At 49.6% G+C, this 13,077-nt stretch overlaps 1 protein-coding gene across 6 annotated transcripts in view; it reads left to right on the forward strand.

The window, feature by feature from the left end:
- PFKFB3 (6-phosphofructo-2-kinase/fructose-2,6-biphosphatase 3) overlaps positions 1–13,077 on the forward strand; it is an 82,092-nt gene that overhangs the window by 22,322 nt on the left and 46,693 nt on the right. For 2 of the 6 annotated variants that reach the window (XM_081556647.1, XM_081556645.1), the window contains exon 1: positions 2,313–2,397. The exons of 3 other annotated variants lie outside the window; for them this stretch is intronic. The gene's annotated coding sequence lies outside the window, so the exon portion shown is untranslated. Of the gene's footprint in view, positions 1–2,306; positions 2,398–13,077 lie in introns of those variants that run through there. One more of the 6 variants, XM_081556646.1, reaches the window with a different exon arrangement.

Genomic DNA, 13,077 nt, shown 5'->3' on the forward strand with positions numbered 1-13,077 from the left:
CTCTACAAATGACCCAGTCTCATTCCTTTTTATGGTTGAGTAATATTCCACTGTATACATGCACCACATCTTTATCCATTCCTCTGTCACTGGCAGAATTCTTTTTACCACTTTGCAAATGAAGAAACTGAGGCCCTGAGTGGTCAAGTGACTCATGTGAGATTGCAGGGCTGGGTGCAGTGGAGCAGAGCGGCTCCTTCCCAACGTGTGCTCGCTGTTCCTTCTGTCTGAATGAAGACCACCTCTGTGCTGGGAGCACGCGAGAGCTAAGAGGCTTGTGGTTTTGAGGACTTCAAGCCCCATTCATTTATTCCATCAGACAAGTTTCTAGGATGTGTCTAGACCTAAGTGTTCAGAATTCAGGGATGAACAAGGCAGTACTTGGCCTTAAGGCCAAGACAGAGGAGCAGAGATGAGTCTACCAGCTTGTTGGCTGCCGTGGTGGGGTCAGGTCACTGTGCCCCTGGAGGGTCCCGTTGCCATGGAAGGGACAGCAGAGAAGGTGACCTGGCAGAGTGTGTCGGCTGAGACCTCAGAGTGAATATCCAGCAAGATAGAGGGGCGGGGGTGCCAGCACCAGGTGACTCAGTGTGTGGACACCGGGACTTCTCCTCCATTCAACCGAAACAGAAATGATAGTGATTAATAATACATTTCAAACCTAACAGTGATAATCCTAAGTCGTTATCTAAGTCATTAGATTAGTGATAATCCTAAGTGGGCTGCTTGTTGAGTCTTCAGCCCATTTAATCATCATGGCAGGTCCCTCTTGAACACTGTGAATATTGTTTGTTCTGAGAGTTACTTTGCTGCTAATACAGCAGCTCCCTTTTCTGGTGACATGTGTCTGCCTGCTGTAATTCCCACATCCTTTTACTGTGAACAATGCACATCTTCGTATTTAAGCTGGATTTCTTATCGTCTGGCTTGCTTTCTTTATCCAGTGTGATGTGTTTTCTAAGTAATGTTTAGGCCGTGTATGTTTAATGTAACTATCAACTGTCCTCAAACACAGGAACAGAAAGTTCCCCAGGGCCAGAGGGTTTGCTTCCAGTCTTTTCTGGGCCAGAGTCTGGATAAGGTTTGTCTGGCTGGCTCTGAAGTTTTCCCCAGCAGTCAGCCCAGGAGTCAGAAACCTCGGGTTTGGAGCCCCTGAAGCTTGATCTTCAGGTTTGGGGAAGGAGCTGACTGTGAGCAGTCAGTTCAGGCCCCCCTCTGGCCACCCTGTACTCATGTCCTGCCGTTTAGAAGCTCCACCTTACCCCTGAATCCCTATCTGGCAGAAAAAGTCCACTTCCCCCATGAAGCCTTCCTGGACTGCTGACCAGCTTACAATGGGGTTTGTCTGTGCAGGGCACGCACACGCAACACCAGCCTTGCGGTGAGTGGGGGGTGGCAGTGAGCTTCCCAACACAGCGTGAGAAGAGTTTCTTTGAAAACAGAACTTCTAACACTTTCCCTAAAGCTTCAAATGTAACGGCCAGGTTGGGTTTGGCATGTCCTGGAGCAAAAGGGGTTGGCCCTGGGCACGGGAAGAGTGGATGTCCACCCCTGAGTCTGCGCCATCTGAGAGCAAGGTCAGTCTCCAAGTCAGCACATCAATACAACACAGAGGCCACTGCAGAGGTCCTGCAGTGCAGGCAGAGGAAATAGAAATGGTCTTAGAGGGAAGTAGGGAGCCAGTGGTAGTTTCTGAACAGGGGAAGAGCTAGCTGAAATATCGTTTTAGGAGATGAACGTGTGAGCAGCATGTGCCATGGACTGGAATAGGGAGGCCTGCGGGGCAAGGGGGGCCAAGGAAAACCAGAAGCAGCGTCCTGTGGTCTCAGCGCAGTTTCAGGGCTTACATCTGACCAGAGGCGGTAGGAGTAGGCGGAACAGAGATCACTTGTCTGAGCCATGTTACGTCAAATAGGGTTTGGTGACTAATTAGCGGTGGGGCTCGGAGGGACCTGAAGCTACACGTTATGGTCAGAAGCCGGATCAGGGGCCACCAGTGAACTGGTCTTCTAAACTCCTGAGCCTCAGTTTCCTTGTCCGTACTCTCAGGGAGCTGCAGCTGGTGATGCAACCCAGACTCACATTCGCCTGGCCTCCTGGCACAGACCTGCTGTTTACATCGTTCACTGACCCGGGCTGTTTACCAGCAGCCCACTCCCCGCCTCCCCCTGACCTCTTCCCTGCTTTCCCCGTCTGTCCAGGGTCCCAGCACCTGGCCGGTCTTGGCCCGGCTGCCCAGGCAGGGCGTCCCAGGGTGCAGCTCAGATTCCACAAGCAAGGGCAGCCACAGCCTGGGCTGACCTCCTGGGCCCGCTGCCTGGAGCTGCCCGGAGGCCCCGGCAGAGGAGGCTGAGACGGGACCCAGCTGTCGGATCCTGGAGGGCAAGGACTGACCAGGCGAGCCCGGGACTAAGCATGGTGGTGGGAGGAAGGGTGGATGTGGGGCCGCCCTGCGCTCCGTGGGCTCTGCGTCTCCTCGTGGGCTCCCAGCTCCTCTTCTGCAGCCTCAGTGGCTGATGCCCGGACCTGGGGTCCTGGCGAGCCTCACGGACGGTGCTGTTTGGTTTCTTTGCATTGGTGAGGGCGGGGCCCCAGCTTCTCTTCTCAAATCCCTGTGTCACCTCTCCTCCGGTTCCCATGCACGAGGGATGTCTCTCTTTTCCGTGGGGGGAAGCAGGAGGCCACTGAAGAGGCAATAAATTGTCGACCGATTGTGAAATGTCCTCTCGATCTTGGTCCGTGCCCTCTGCCCTTTTTCTCTGCAGTTTCAGGCACTTTCAGGGGCACATTGCTGGGTGTCGTGGTAACAATCCTGATGCGTGGAGCACTTAGGATGTACGGGTGTCGTCCTGGGCATTGGTGTGCGCGGACACCAAGCTTACTGAGTGAGGTCCTAGCATCCCCACCCCAGTTTACAGAGGGCCGAGCTGAGCGTGGAGCGGGGTGGAGCCCAGCGCGATGGCCGCTCCTTGTCTACTGGAGCTGGGACGTGAGGAGTCGAGCATCAGCGATGCTCACACTCAGATAGAGAGCGCCCCATCTATCCAAGCCCCGTTGCTTTTGGCCTACGTGAGCCCGTGGGCACATGCTGCCCAGCACAGCCAGTACCATCCACTCATCGGATGTTGGCACCTACTGGGTGCCAGGCTTCATTCTAGGTATTGGGGCTTCATCAGAGGCAGAAACGAGCAAAGAAAAATCTGCGCCCTCATGGGGGAGATGAAGCAACAAACAGGATAACAGAACACAGCACGTTAAGGGTGATAAGTGCCAAGGGGCGGAAAATAAAACAGGAAAGAGGGACGTGAAGTGTTGGGTGTGTGTGCTGAATCGTGGGGGGCATCACCAAGTGACTTTGGCAGGACAGGGGAGGGAGGGCCAGGGGTCCTGGGGTGGGAGGGCAGCAGCAGGAACTGTGAAGTGGACAGAACTCTCCCCCAAGCCAGGTGGCTTAGAGATTACCCTGGAATGCAGTCAGGTGTCATTTCTCCTGGGGGCAGGGAGCGGAGACTTTGCCTTGAATTTGTTAGCTGGATCAGGTATTTATTGCTTTGGGAGCAATTCCAGGCCTGCAGGTTTGAGGGCCCCTGCATGTGTCTGTCCCCCCACTTGCCCCTCTGCCCCAGCGGGCATCCTGCCCTTGTGCTTCTGCAAAGCCGACCGGTGGGATATGATGACAGACTTTGGTTGCTGCTGGCATCACTTTTGAAACAAACTGCCTTGGGAAATGGTCTCTAGTCTGTTTCCTCCTCCCTACCCCGGTGACCACTGTGAAGGGCCTCCCCACCTCTCCGTGTCCTAGGGCGAGTTATTTAGTCCCTCTGAGATTGCATCCTAACCCCCACCATAGCCAGGATATAGCAGTAGTTAGTTCCCACCTGGTTGGGTCGGTTCCAAAGATGAGAGATAATTTCTTTTAAGTATTTAACACAGTGCCTGGTACATTCAGTAAAAGGGAGCTGTGATGAATTTATTGGCTAAGAATAAAAAGAGCTAATGCTTCCTGGGGTCTGTGACTGCTCCTGTTTTACCAGTGAAGAAATTGAGGCACAGAGAGGTTAAGTTCTCAGTCCAAAGTCACACAGCTGGTAAATGGTGAATTTGAACCCAGGCCATCTGGTTCCCATCGGGGAGAAGTAGCAGATGAAGGTGAAGCAGGCAAAAGCTTGAACCTGTGGGACCTTATGCTGCTTCTGAGCTCTTTGTCCAAATCCCTTTTTTGCTGGAAGTTTTCTGATCATTTATCAGCTAACAGTTTGCTCCTTCTGGTGCTGAAAGGAGGGTTGGGGCGTGGCGAGGAGGCCCCCAGCTGGAGGAATTTTCCCATTCCTTCTTTTTCTGCTCTGGGGTGTCACCATTAGTGGGGGCTGTCAAAGGACAGTGTGGAGACTCAGGAAGGCACCAGGCAGAAGGTGGGGGAAGAGAAGGGACCCTGAGTTCCACTGGGCTAGGTTTTTGAACGGTGTACTCGATGGCGCCCCAGGAGACTGAGGTGGGCAGGAATCCTGCTGTCTGAGCAAGTGGGTACTGGGGAGACGGGGTACAGAAATACGGAGATGGGCACCTGAGCCAGACTCAGCCGAGGTTGCCAGCAGTGGTGGTGCTGGAACCCAGAGCATCTTCCAGCTTTGAGTTGTGAGATGACCGCTGGGCCCCTAAGTGACACTGAGGCCCCTGACCAGCTCCAGACTGGGCACATCCTTTCACAGGTGCAGAGTGAGATCAAGCTAAGTGACCGCATGGAAATGACTGGATTCTGGGCACTCAGCCATTCAGAGTAACCAGCTTCTAAAAATCTCTGGAATTAGCATTAGTTTGAATGAATGAATGATGTATACGTACGTCAGGGTTGACTCCCAGACAGCAGGCAGTCCTAAGGAATTTGGACCAAGAGAAAAACACAGTACTGTTTTTTCCCCCTAAGGATAACAATAGGACAGGCTCATGTAGAAAGGGCAGGAAAGTGCAAAGAGAGAAAGGCATCCCCCATAATTCCATAACATAGAAGTAGCTTTGTTGTCACTTCCGGCAATTTCCTCCTTTTTTTCAAAAAGTTGATCATGGGGTATATGCAGTTTGTACTCTGATGCCTTACTCTTTTAAGAATAAATTTTTAAAATTTTATTTTTTTTATTTTTGGCAGTGCAGTTTTTGTCACAGTCTTATGGCAACCCACTCCAGTACTCTTGCCTGGAAAATCCCATGGACAGAGGAGCCTGGTAGGCTACAGTCCATGGGGTCATAAAGAGTCGGACGCGACTGAGCGACTTTCTTTCTTTCTTTCTCTTGTTGCAGTGAGTGAGGGCTACTCTCTAGTTACAGTGTGAGGGCTTCTCACTGCGGTGGCTTCTCTTGTTGCAGAGCATGGGCTCTAGGGTGAGCAGGCTGGGTGGTTGTGGCACACGGGCTTAGTGGCACCTCGGCATGTGGAATCTTCTAGGACCAGGGATCAAACCCGTGTCCCTGCACTGACAGGTGGATTCTTAACCCCTGGACCATCAGGGAAGTCCTGACGGCCTACCTTTTGAGAATTCATATGAAGATGGTCTACTCCGTGTGTTCATTCTCTGGAAAAGGACAAACTGTTACATGTATTCCTCAAACTAAGGCACATCCTAATCATACAATACTGAGATGGATCCTCACAGGCTTGAACTAGAACTGGAAGTGAAAACAGAGACTCAAACAGATGTTTGTACACCCAAGCTCATTCACAGCAGTGCAAAGGGCGAAGCAGCCCAAAATGCCCATTGCCGGTTGCCCAAGTGTGGGTAAAGTTTGTCGTCCAGTCCAGGGTCAGGGGACAGAGGGCCAAGTCTCTGCTAGACAGTGCAACACTGCTACCACTGCCCCAGGGACCCCACTTGCTCCACCACAGGGTCAGCCAGAGCGTCCATCTGTCCCCATGGACCCACCCTTTTGACCTCAGAAAGTGGACATGGCCGAGCCCTGCAGCAGAGAAGCAGCAGAGCTCCGTGTGCCTGCACACATGCACGCACACACACATGCACATACACACACCCAGGCCCATCCTCATACCCGCCACCCCTGCTGCTCTCAAAGCGGGTGAGGGTGGGGCTCCCAGTGAGTCTTCTCATCTCTCCTGGGCGAACAGACCTCGTGGGCAAATAACCTCTCGGGGGACTTTTCTTGCCTAGTGTCGCAGGCAGGAGGGAATTTTCTCTGGAAACCACCTAGTAGTTTAGTATCCTAAGAGTTTATCCAGCCTTCCTGGAGAAGGTCAACCCAGTTCTTCATCCTCAAAAGCAAAACAAAAGACACAAGAACAGGTGTCTGAGCTGCTAAGTGGTCATTGGCCATGGAGGAGACGGGGCTGTAGGTACAAGACAAACACTGACTCTGAGGGGTTCTCTTATTCTAGATGTTTTTGCTCACGAGTCTCCAGAACACCAACAGACTCCATGGGGACTGTGTTTACTAGTCTCTTCGCGTTCATGTACGCTTGTTTCCTGAACACAGTATGAGACACATGTGATCCGACGCTGCCGACTTCTCCCAGTCCCGTGGCCCCACCCTGAAGCCCGGCACAGGGCTGGTTAGGTGTGTGCAAATTGGAATCTTTATTTGGCTAGACCCGGGCATCGCTTGAAAGGCTTTAAAAAATTGCAAAGCCTAAACCCCACCCAGCAGCCCTGATCAAAAGGGTCTAGCATGGAGTTTACACATCAGATGTTTAAAAGATGTGCTCTGGATGGTTTTCGTGTGTTCCTGATGCAGAGAACCAGAGATCTGTATCGTGGTTCAGCTTCAGTGATCAGTTTTGTGTGTTCACTCTTTCCCTCCCCCCCGGCCCCCCAGATTATCTAGCCTAGCAGCCTGTGACCTCAAGTTACTGAAACTTAGGACATAACAAACCTGATGGAAATAGCCAGGAGGCTGAAGCCTGGCTTTGCATTCTCTGGTGGGAGAAATGCTTGGGTGACCAGGTCATGCCCTGGAGAGCTTCCTGCTGGAGCGGCCTTCCATCTCTTACTAGCTCACAAGGCCATCCAGTTCTTCTTTCCATCCTGAGTTGATCTCTCGTTGCTTTGTGAGGATCATGGAAACAGTCTCTGTTTCAAGCTGCAGTCCACAGAGGAAGCATCGTGGGCGGGCCGGGCTATTTCTGCAGGGAGCCCCCCTCGTCCACAGTGCCTGGAGGCGCACGTGCCTGATGCTGGCCCCTGTTCTGGGGGGCACACACTGTGGGGGGTCTGCAGCCTCTCCATTCCAACTCCTTCGGAAGATGGCTGCTTTTAGTATTGTGGGATACGTCAACACTGTTTAACACATCGCAGGAAGTGTCAGAGTAATCCCTGTTGGGCTCAGCCGTGCTCTGTCCCAGACTTGCCCCACAGCTAAGCTGCCAGGTGGAGGGATTTCATTTCCTTCTGACGCCTCCAGCCTCCAGCCTCCAACCTGGGGCTCCTGAGTTCCCTTGCCAAAAAAAAACCGGGAAGGAGGCAATCAGAAGATGCCCTCACCTCTGCTTGCTAATTTGCTGGTCCTGTACCGGATCCGTTGTTTTTCTTCAAGTGTTATTCAACCCACTTTTGCACCAAAGGTCAGACTGAGAAATGAGTCTTTATCTTCCTCCAGGAAAACGGTCCAGGATTAGCAAATAGGTGAGAAGAGGTGGTAAGGCCTGCTGACCACAGAGAGCCCTTCCTCTGGGTGGCACGGGGGCTCCCCAGCAGGAGTGGATCTCACCCCAGATCCACTGTCTTTCCCTCTTTTACTGCCCCCTTTAACCGGATTCACACACAGGCATATACGTCCTTACCTGATTGCGTTGTTGAAAAAATAACATGTAAAACTTGGCCCAGATGTACATGGTAGCTGTTTGATCAAGTAGTTGTTATAATATTGTGTTCTAGTATTTATAAGGAGAAGGCAATGGCACCCTACTCCAGTACTCTTGCCTGGAAAATCCCATGGACGGAGGAGCCTGGTAGGCTGCAGTCCATGGGGTCACTGAGAGTCGGACACGACTGAGCGACTTCACTTTCACTTTTCACTTTCATGCACTGGAGAAGGAAATGGCAATCCACTCCAGTGTTCTTGCCTGGAGAATCCCAGGGATGGGGGAGCCTTGTGGGCTGCATCTATGGGGTCGCACAGAGTCGGACACGACTGAAGAGACTTAGCAGCAGCAGCAGCAGCAGCAGTCTTTATAAAGTATTTTACAATATATTCACTTAATGAAGATGAAAGTGAGTGAAAGTCTCTCAGTCATATCTGACTCTTTGTGACCCCATGGACTTAGTCCATGGAATTCTCCAGGCCAGAATACTGGAGTGGGTAGCCTTTCCCTTCTCCAGGGGATTTTCCCGACCCAGGAATTGAACCGGGATCTCCTGCATCGCAGGCGGATTCTTTACCAACTGAGCTATGAGGGAAGCCTTTCATCATGAAGATGAAAATCACCTGTAATTCAACCACTGAGTTTCATCATTTCTGATCTATGTATGCTTGCTAAGTCTCTTCAATAGTGTCTGACTCTTTGTGACCCCATGGACTATAGCCCACCAGGCACCTCTGTCCATGGGATTTCCCAGGCAAGAACACTGGAGTGGGTTGCCATGCTCTCTTCCAGGGCATCTTCCTGACCCAGGGATCGAACCAGCGTCTCTTACGTCTCCTGCATTGGCAGGCAGGTTCTTTACCACTAGCACCACCTGGGAAGTCCTTCTGATCTATAGACATACCTAATATATTCTAGAAAGTTGAGATTCTACCAGCATTGTTTTTTAAAAAATGTTATTCATTTATAAATTTCTGCTATACAGCAAAGTGATTCAGTTATACATACACATGTATGTGTATATATGTATATTCTTTTTCGTATTTTTTTCCATTGTGGTTTATCACAGGATATTGAATGTAGTTCTCTGTGCTATACAGTAAGACCTTGCTGTTTATCCCTTCCACATATAATAGTTTGCATCTACTAATCCCAAACTCCAAGTCCCTCCATCCCCCTCCCCCTCCTGGCAACCAAGTCTGTTCTATATCTCCCCCATAGATGCATTACTTTTATGTGTCCTTCCCTCATCACCGTATTCTGCTATCAGCAGTACACCTCATGGATGGCATGTGACAGCATCAAAAACGCACTCAGCTTGTCAGTGACGCCATCTGGGTTCAGTGACTTCTGTGTCTCTGGCGTTTATCCTTTTCTTCCTTATTCCCTGGTGGTGGGTTTCTGACAGCTCACCGTGGAAGCCGGTCATCACATTGGGTTCCCTGCATCCCTGGGGGTGTTCTTCCCTTGATCTGTGTACCCAGAGGATTCCTGTGGAGCCGGCACTCTCCCCGCTCTGGCCTGGGGCTCGCCTGCATCCCTCTGCCACCAGCCTCGTGCCTCCACCTCCTCTGAGTGGGGGTGTCATTCTGACTCTGGAGGCAGGGAGCAGGGGTGGCCCGGGTCAGGACCCTGAGTGGCTCCAACCAATTTTCCGAAGACCAAAGGAAAGAGAGCACCCCCACTCAGCAGGCAGACGTGAAGGCGCTTAAGGGGTCCCCCCCCCCCAGCCAGAAGAGATCAGCCCCTGGGAGCAGACTCAAGCCACAAGAGGCCAGCCCACCCCTTCATGCAGGGCCTCAGAGTCAACGCCTGATGAGCTGTTTCTTCAGCTTAAGGGCTGGATGCCGGGTAAGTCAAGGACCACGGGAGGGGAGATGTGCTAAGCCAACCAGAAACCACTGATAAGCTAATTCTGTGTGATGCAGTCTTTTTGGGAAGCTAGTCTGATAAGGAATGAGAGAACAGGCCCTAAAATCTGGCCATGGAGGGGGCGTGGAGGGCGGGGGAAGAAGTCCAGTTCTCAAAGGTGGTCCTGCTGGTCCCGCCTGTCTCCTCTCTGGTGTGGCTGGACCAGTGCTCAGTCTGGGAGATGGGGATTTCTGCCTCCCCCATCTGCCCTTTAGAGGTTTGGTCAGCCAGGGGCAAGCATGGAGGTGCTGGAGGACAAATGGTGGGCCGCATCTTCACCTACACGTGCGTGCTCAGTCACTTAGTTGTGTCCGACTCTGTGCGACCCTATGGACTGTAGCCCACCGGACTCCTCTGTCCATGGGATTCTCCAGGCAAGAATACTGGAGTGGGTTGCCATTTCCTTCTGGAGGGTCGTCTCCACACCCATTGAAATAAATCTTCAATGTTCCATCTTTTACAACTAACACATGCTATTTGATTTACTTTAGTTATGGAAGGGAAACATGAATTTTCCACAAGTGAGTTCAAGAATGGCATTGTAAGGAACTCCCTAGCAGTCCAGTGGGTAGCACTCCACACTTTGACTGCAGAGGGCGAGGGTTCTATCCCTGATTGGGGAACTAGAATCCTGCAAGCTGAGCGGTGTGTCCAAAAAAAAAAAAAAAAGTTAGAGTGGAAGTTGAATGTATCAACATCGTCTGTCTTGTCTGAGTACAAAACTTAATATCTTTCCCCACTCTTCTTGTGATTAAAGACCATGTCTCCTGAGAAATGTTGGCTGAAAAACTGTGTAGAGATTGTTAACATTCCCCCAACATCCATGCAGCCCCACTTTCTGAGCAGCAGAGTCCTGGGCAGAGAGTTCAGTTAGAAGACTGAGTTCCCCCCTGAGTTGGTGGCTAGTGTGACTGGCTCTACGACCAAGTTCTGCCTAGTGAGACGACATGGAGGTGTTCCAAGGACTTTTGCAGAGTGTTTTAAAAGCAAAAAGCCAGGCATCCTTTGAGCCACTGATATTTTGGCATACGTAATTTTGTAGTATTTAAATAGTGTAATATATATGACATAGCTTATGTTACACTGTTTAATATAATGTAATACATATGACGTGGCTTAGGTTACACCACTTAAAATACAGTAAATGAGGAGAGAGATATTAGGCAACAACTGTTCTAGGCAGCTTCTATACAAATTACCTGTTTCTTGCGTGGCAGGTCTTTTGTTGTCAACAAGTGAAAAGTCAAATTAAATGCAATTGCAATTATACGTTTTATAATAAACCATTAGGTTTTGACCTATGAGAGATGCCATGATTTGATCAGATGTCTGTAAATTCCAACCCTGAGGAAAAGCCTTTTGAAGTGAATGTGCAGAATTGCTACCATTTTAGGCCCTTTGTGAACTTAAAAATTTTTCGAGTTTTATTTTTTGTTTTGAAATAATCTTAGAGTTACATGAAAGTTGCAAAAATAGCACAAAGCCTTCCAAGATAAGCTCCACCCAGATTTTGCAAAAGTTCACATTTACCCTATTTGATTTCTGAGTCTCTCTCTTTTTTTAACTTTAAGAATTTATTGTTTTCTTTTTTTTTCTATTTCTCTTTTTTAAAATAATTTATTTTTAATTGAAGAGTAATTGCTTTACAATATTGTGTTGGTTTCTGCCTTACATCAACATGAATCAACCATAGGTATACATATGTCCCTCTTGAACCTCCCTTCCAGCTCCCGCTCCATCCCACCCCTCTAGGTGAGTAGTAAGGAAACATATACACTACTACATGTAAAATAGCTAGCCAGTGGGAATTCACTATATGACTCAAGGAGCTCAAACCTGTGCTCTGTGACAACCTAGAGGGTTTAGTCTATTTCTCTTTCTTTCCCTCTTTCCCTCACTCCTCTGCCTGCCTGTCTCTTTCTCTCCACCCATCCACGCTACCTCACCTGAAGCAGACATGAAAGTGGAATCATACAATATTTGTTCTTTTGCGACTAACTTTTTAAAAAAATTATTTAATTTATTTCAATTGGAGGATAATTACTTTACAATATTGTGATTTTTTTTTCTGCCGTACATTGACATGAATCAGCCATGGGTACACATGCATCCCCCATCCTGAATCCCCCTCCCACCTTCCTCCCCACCTCATCCCTCTGGGTTGTCCCAGAGCACCAGCTTTGGGTGCCCTGCTTCATGCATTGAAATTGCACTGACCATCTCTTTTACATGTGGTAATACACATGTTTCAATGCTGTTCTCTCAAATCATCCCACCCTTGTCTTCTCCCACAGAGTCCAAAACTCTGTTTTTTATATCTATGTTTCTTTTGCTGCCTTGCATATAGAATCATTCAGTTCAGTTCAGTTCAATCGCTCAGTCGTGTCCGACTCTGCGACCCCATGAATCGCAGCACGCCAGGCCTCCCTGTCCATCACCAACTCCCGGAGTCTACCCAAACCCACGGCCATCGAGTCAGTGATGCCATCCAGCCATCTCATCCTCTGTTGTCCCCTTCTCCTCCTGCCCCCAATCCTTCCCAGCATTAGGGTCTTTTCCAATGAGTCAGCTGTTTGCATGAGGTGGCCAAAGTATTGGAGTTTCAGCTTCAACATCAGTCCTTCTAATGAACACCCAGGACTGATCTCCTTGAGGATGGACTGGTTGGATCTCCTTGCAGTCCAAGGGACTCTCAAGAGTCTTCTCCAACACCACAGTTTAAAAGCATTAGTTCTTCGGCGCTCAGCTTTCTTCACCGTCCAACTGTCACATCCATACGTGACCACTGGAAAAACCATAGCCTTGACTAGACGGACCTTTGTTGGCAAAGTAATGTCTCTGCTTTCAAATATGCTATCTAGGTTGGCCATAACCTTCCTTCCAAGGAGTAAACGTCTTTTAATTTCATGGCTACAGTCACCATCTGCAGTGATTTTGGAGCCCAAAAAAATAAAGTCTGACGCTGTTTCCACTGTTTCCCCATCTATTTCCCATGAAGTGATGGGACCAGATGCCATGATCTTAGTTTTCTGAATGTTGAGCTTTAAGCCAACTTTTTCACTCTCCTCGTTCACTTTCATCAAGAGGCTCTTTAGTTCTTCTTTACTTTCTGCCACAAGTGTGGTGTCATCTGCATATCTGAGGTTATTGATATTTCTCCCGGCAATCTTGATTCCAGCTTCTGTTTCTTCCGGCCCAGCGTTTCTCATGATGTACTCTGCATATAAGTTAAATAAGCAGGGTGACAATATACAGCCTTGACGTACTCCTTTTCCTATTTGGAACCAATCTGTGGTTCCATGTCCAGTTCTAACTGTTGCTTCCTGACCTGCATACAGGTTTCTCAAGAGACAGGTCAGATG

Source organism: Giraffa tippelskirchi, chromosome 13, assembly GCF_054371585.1.
Source record: "Giraffa tippelskirchi isolate mGirTip1 chromosome 13, T2T-mGirTip1v1.2.pri, whole genome shotgun sequence".
Taxonomy (NCBI): Eukaryota; Metazoa; Chordata; class Mammalia; order Artiodactyla; family Giraffidae; genus Giraffa; species Giraffa tippelskirchi.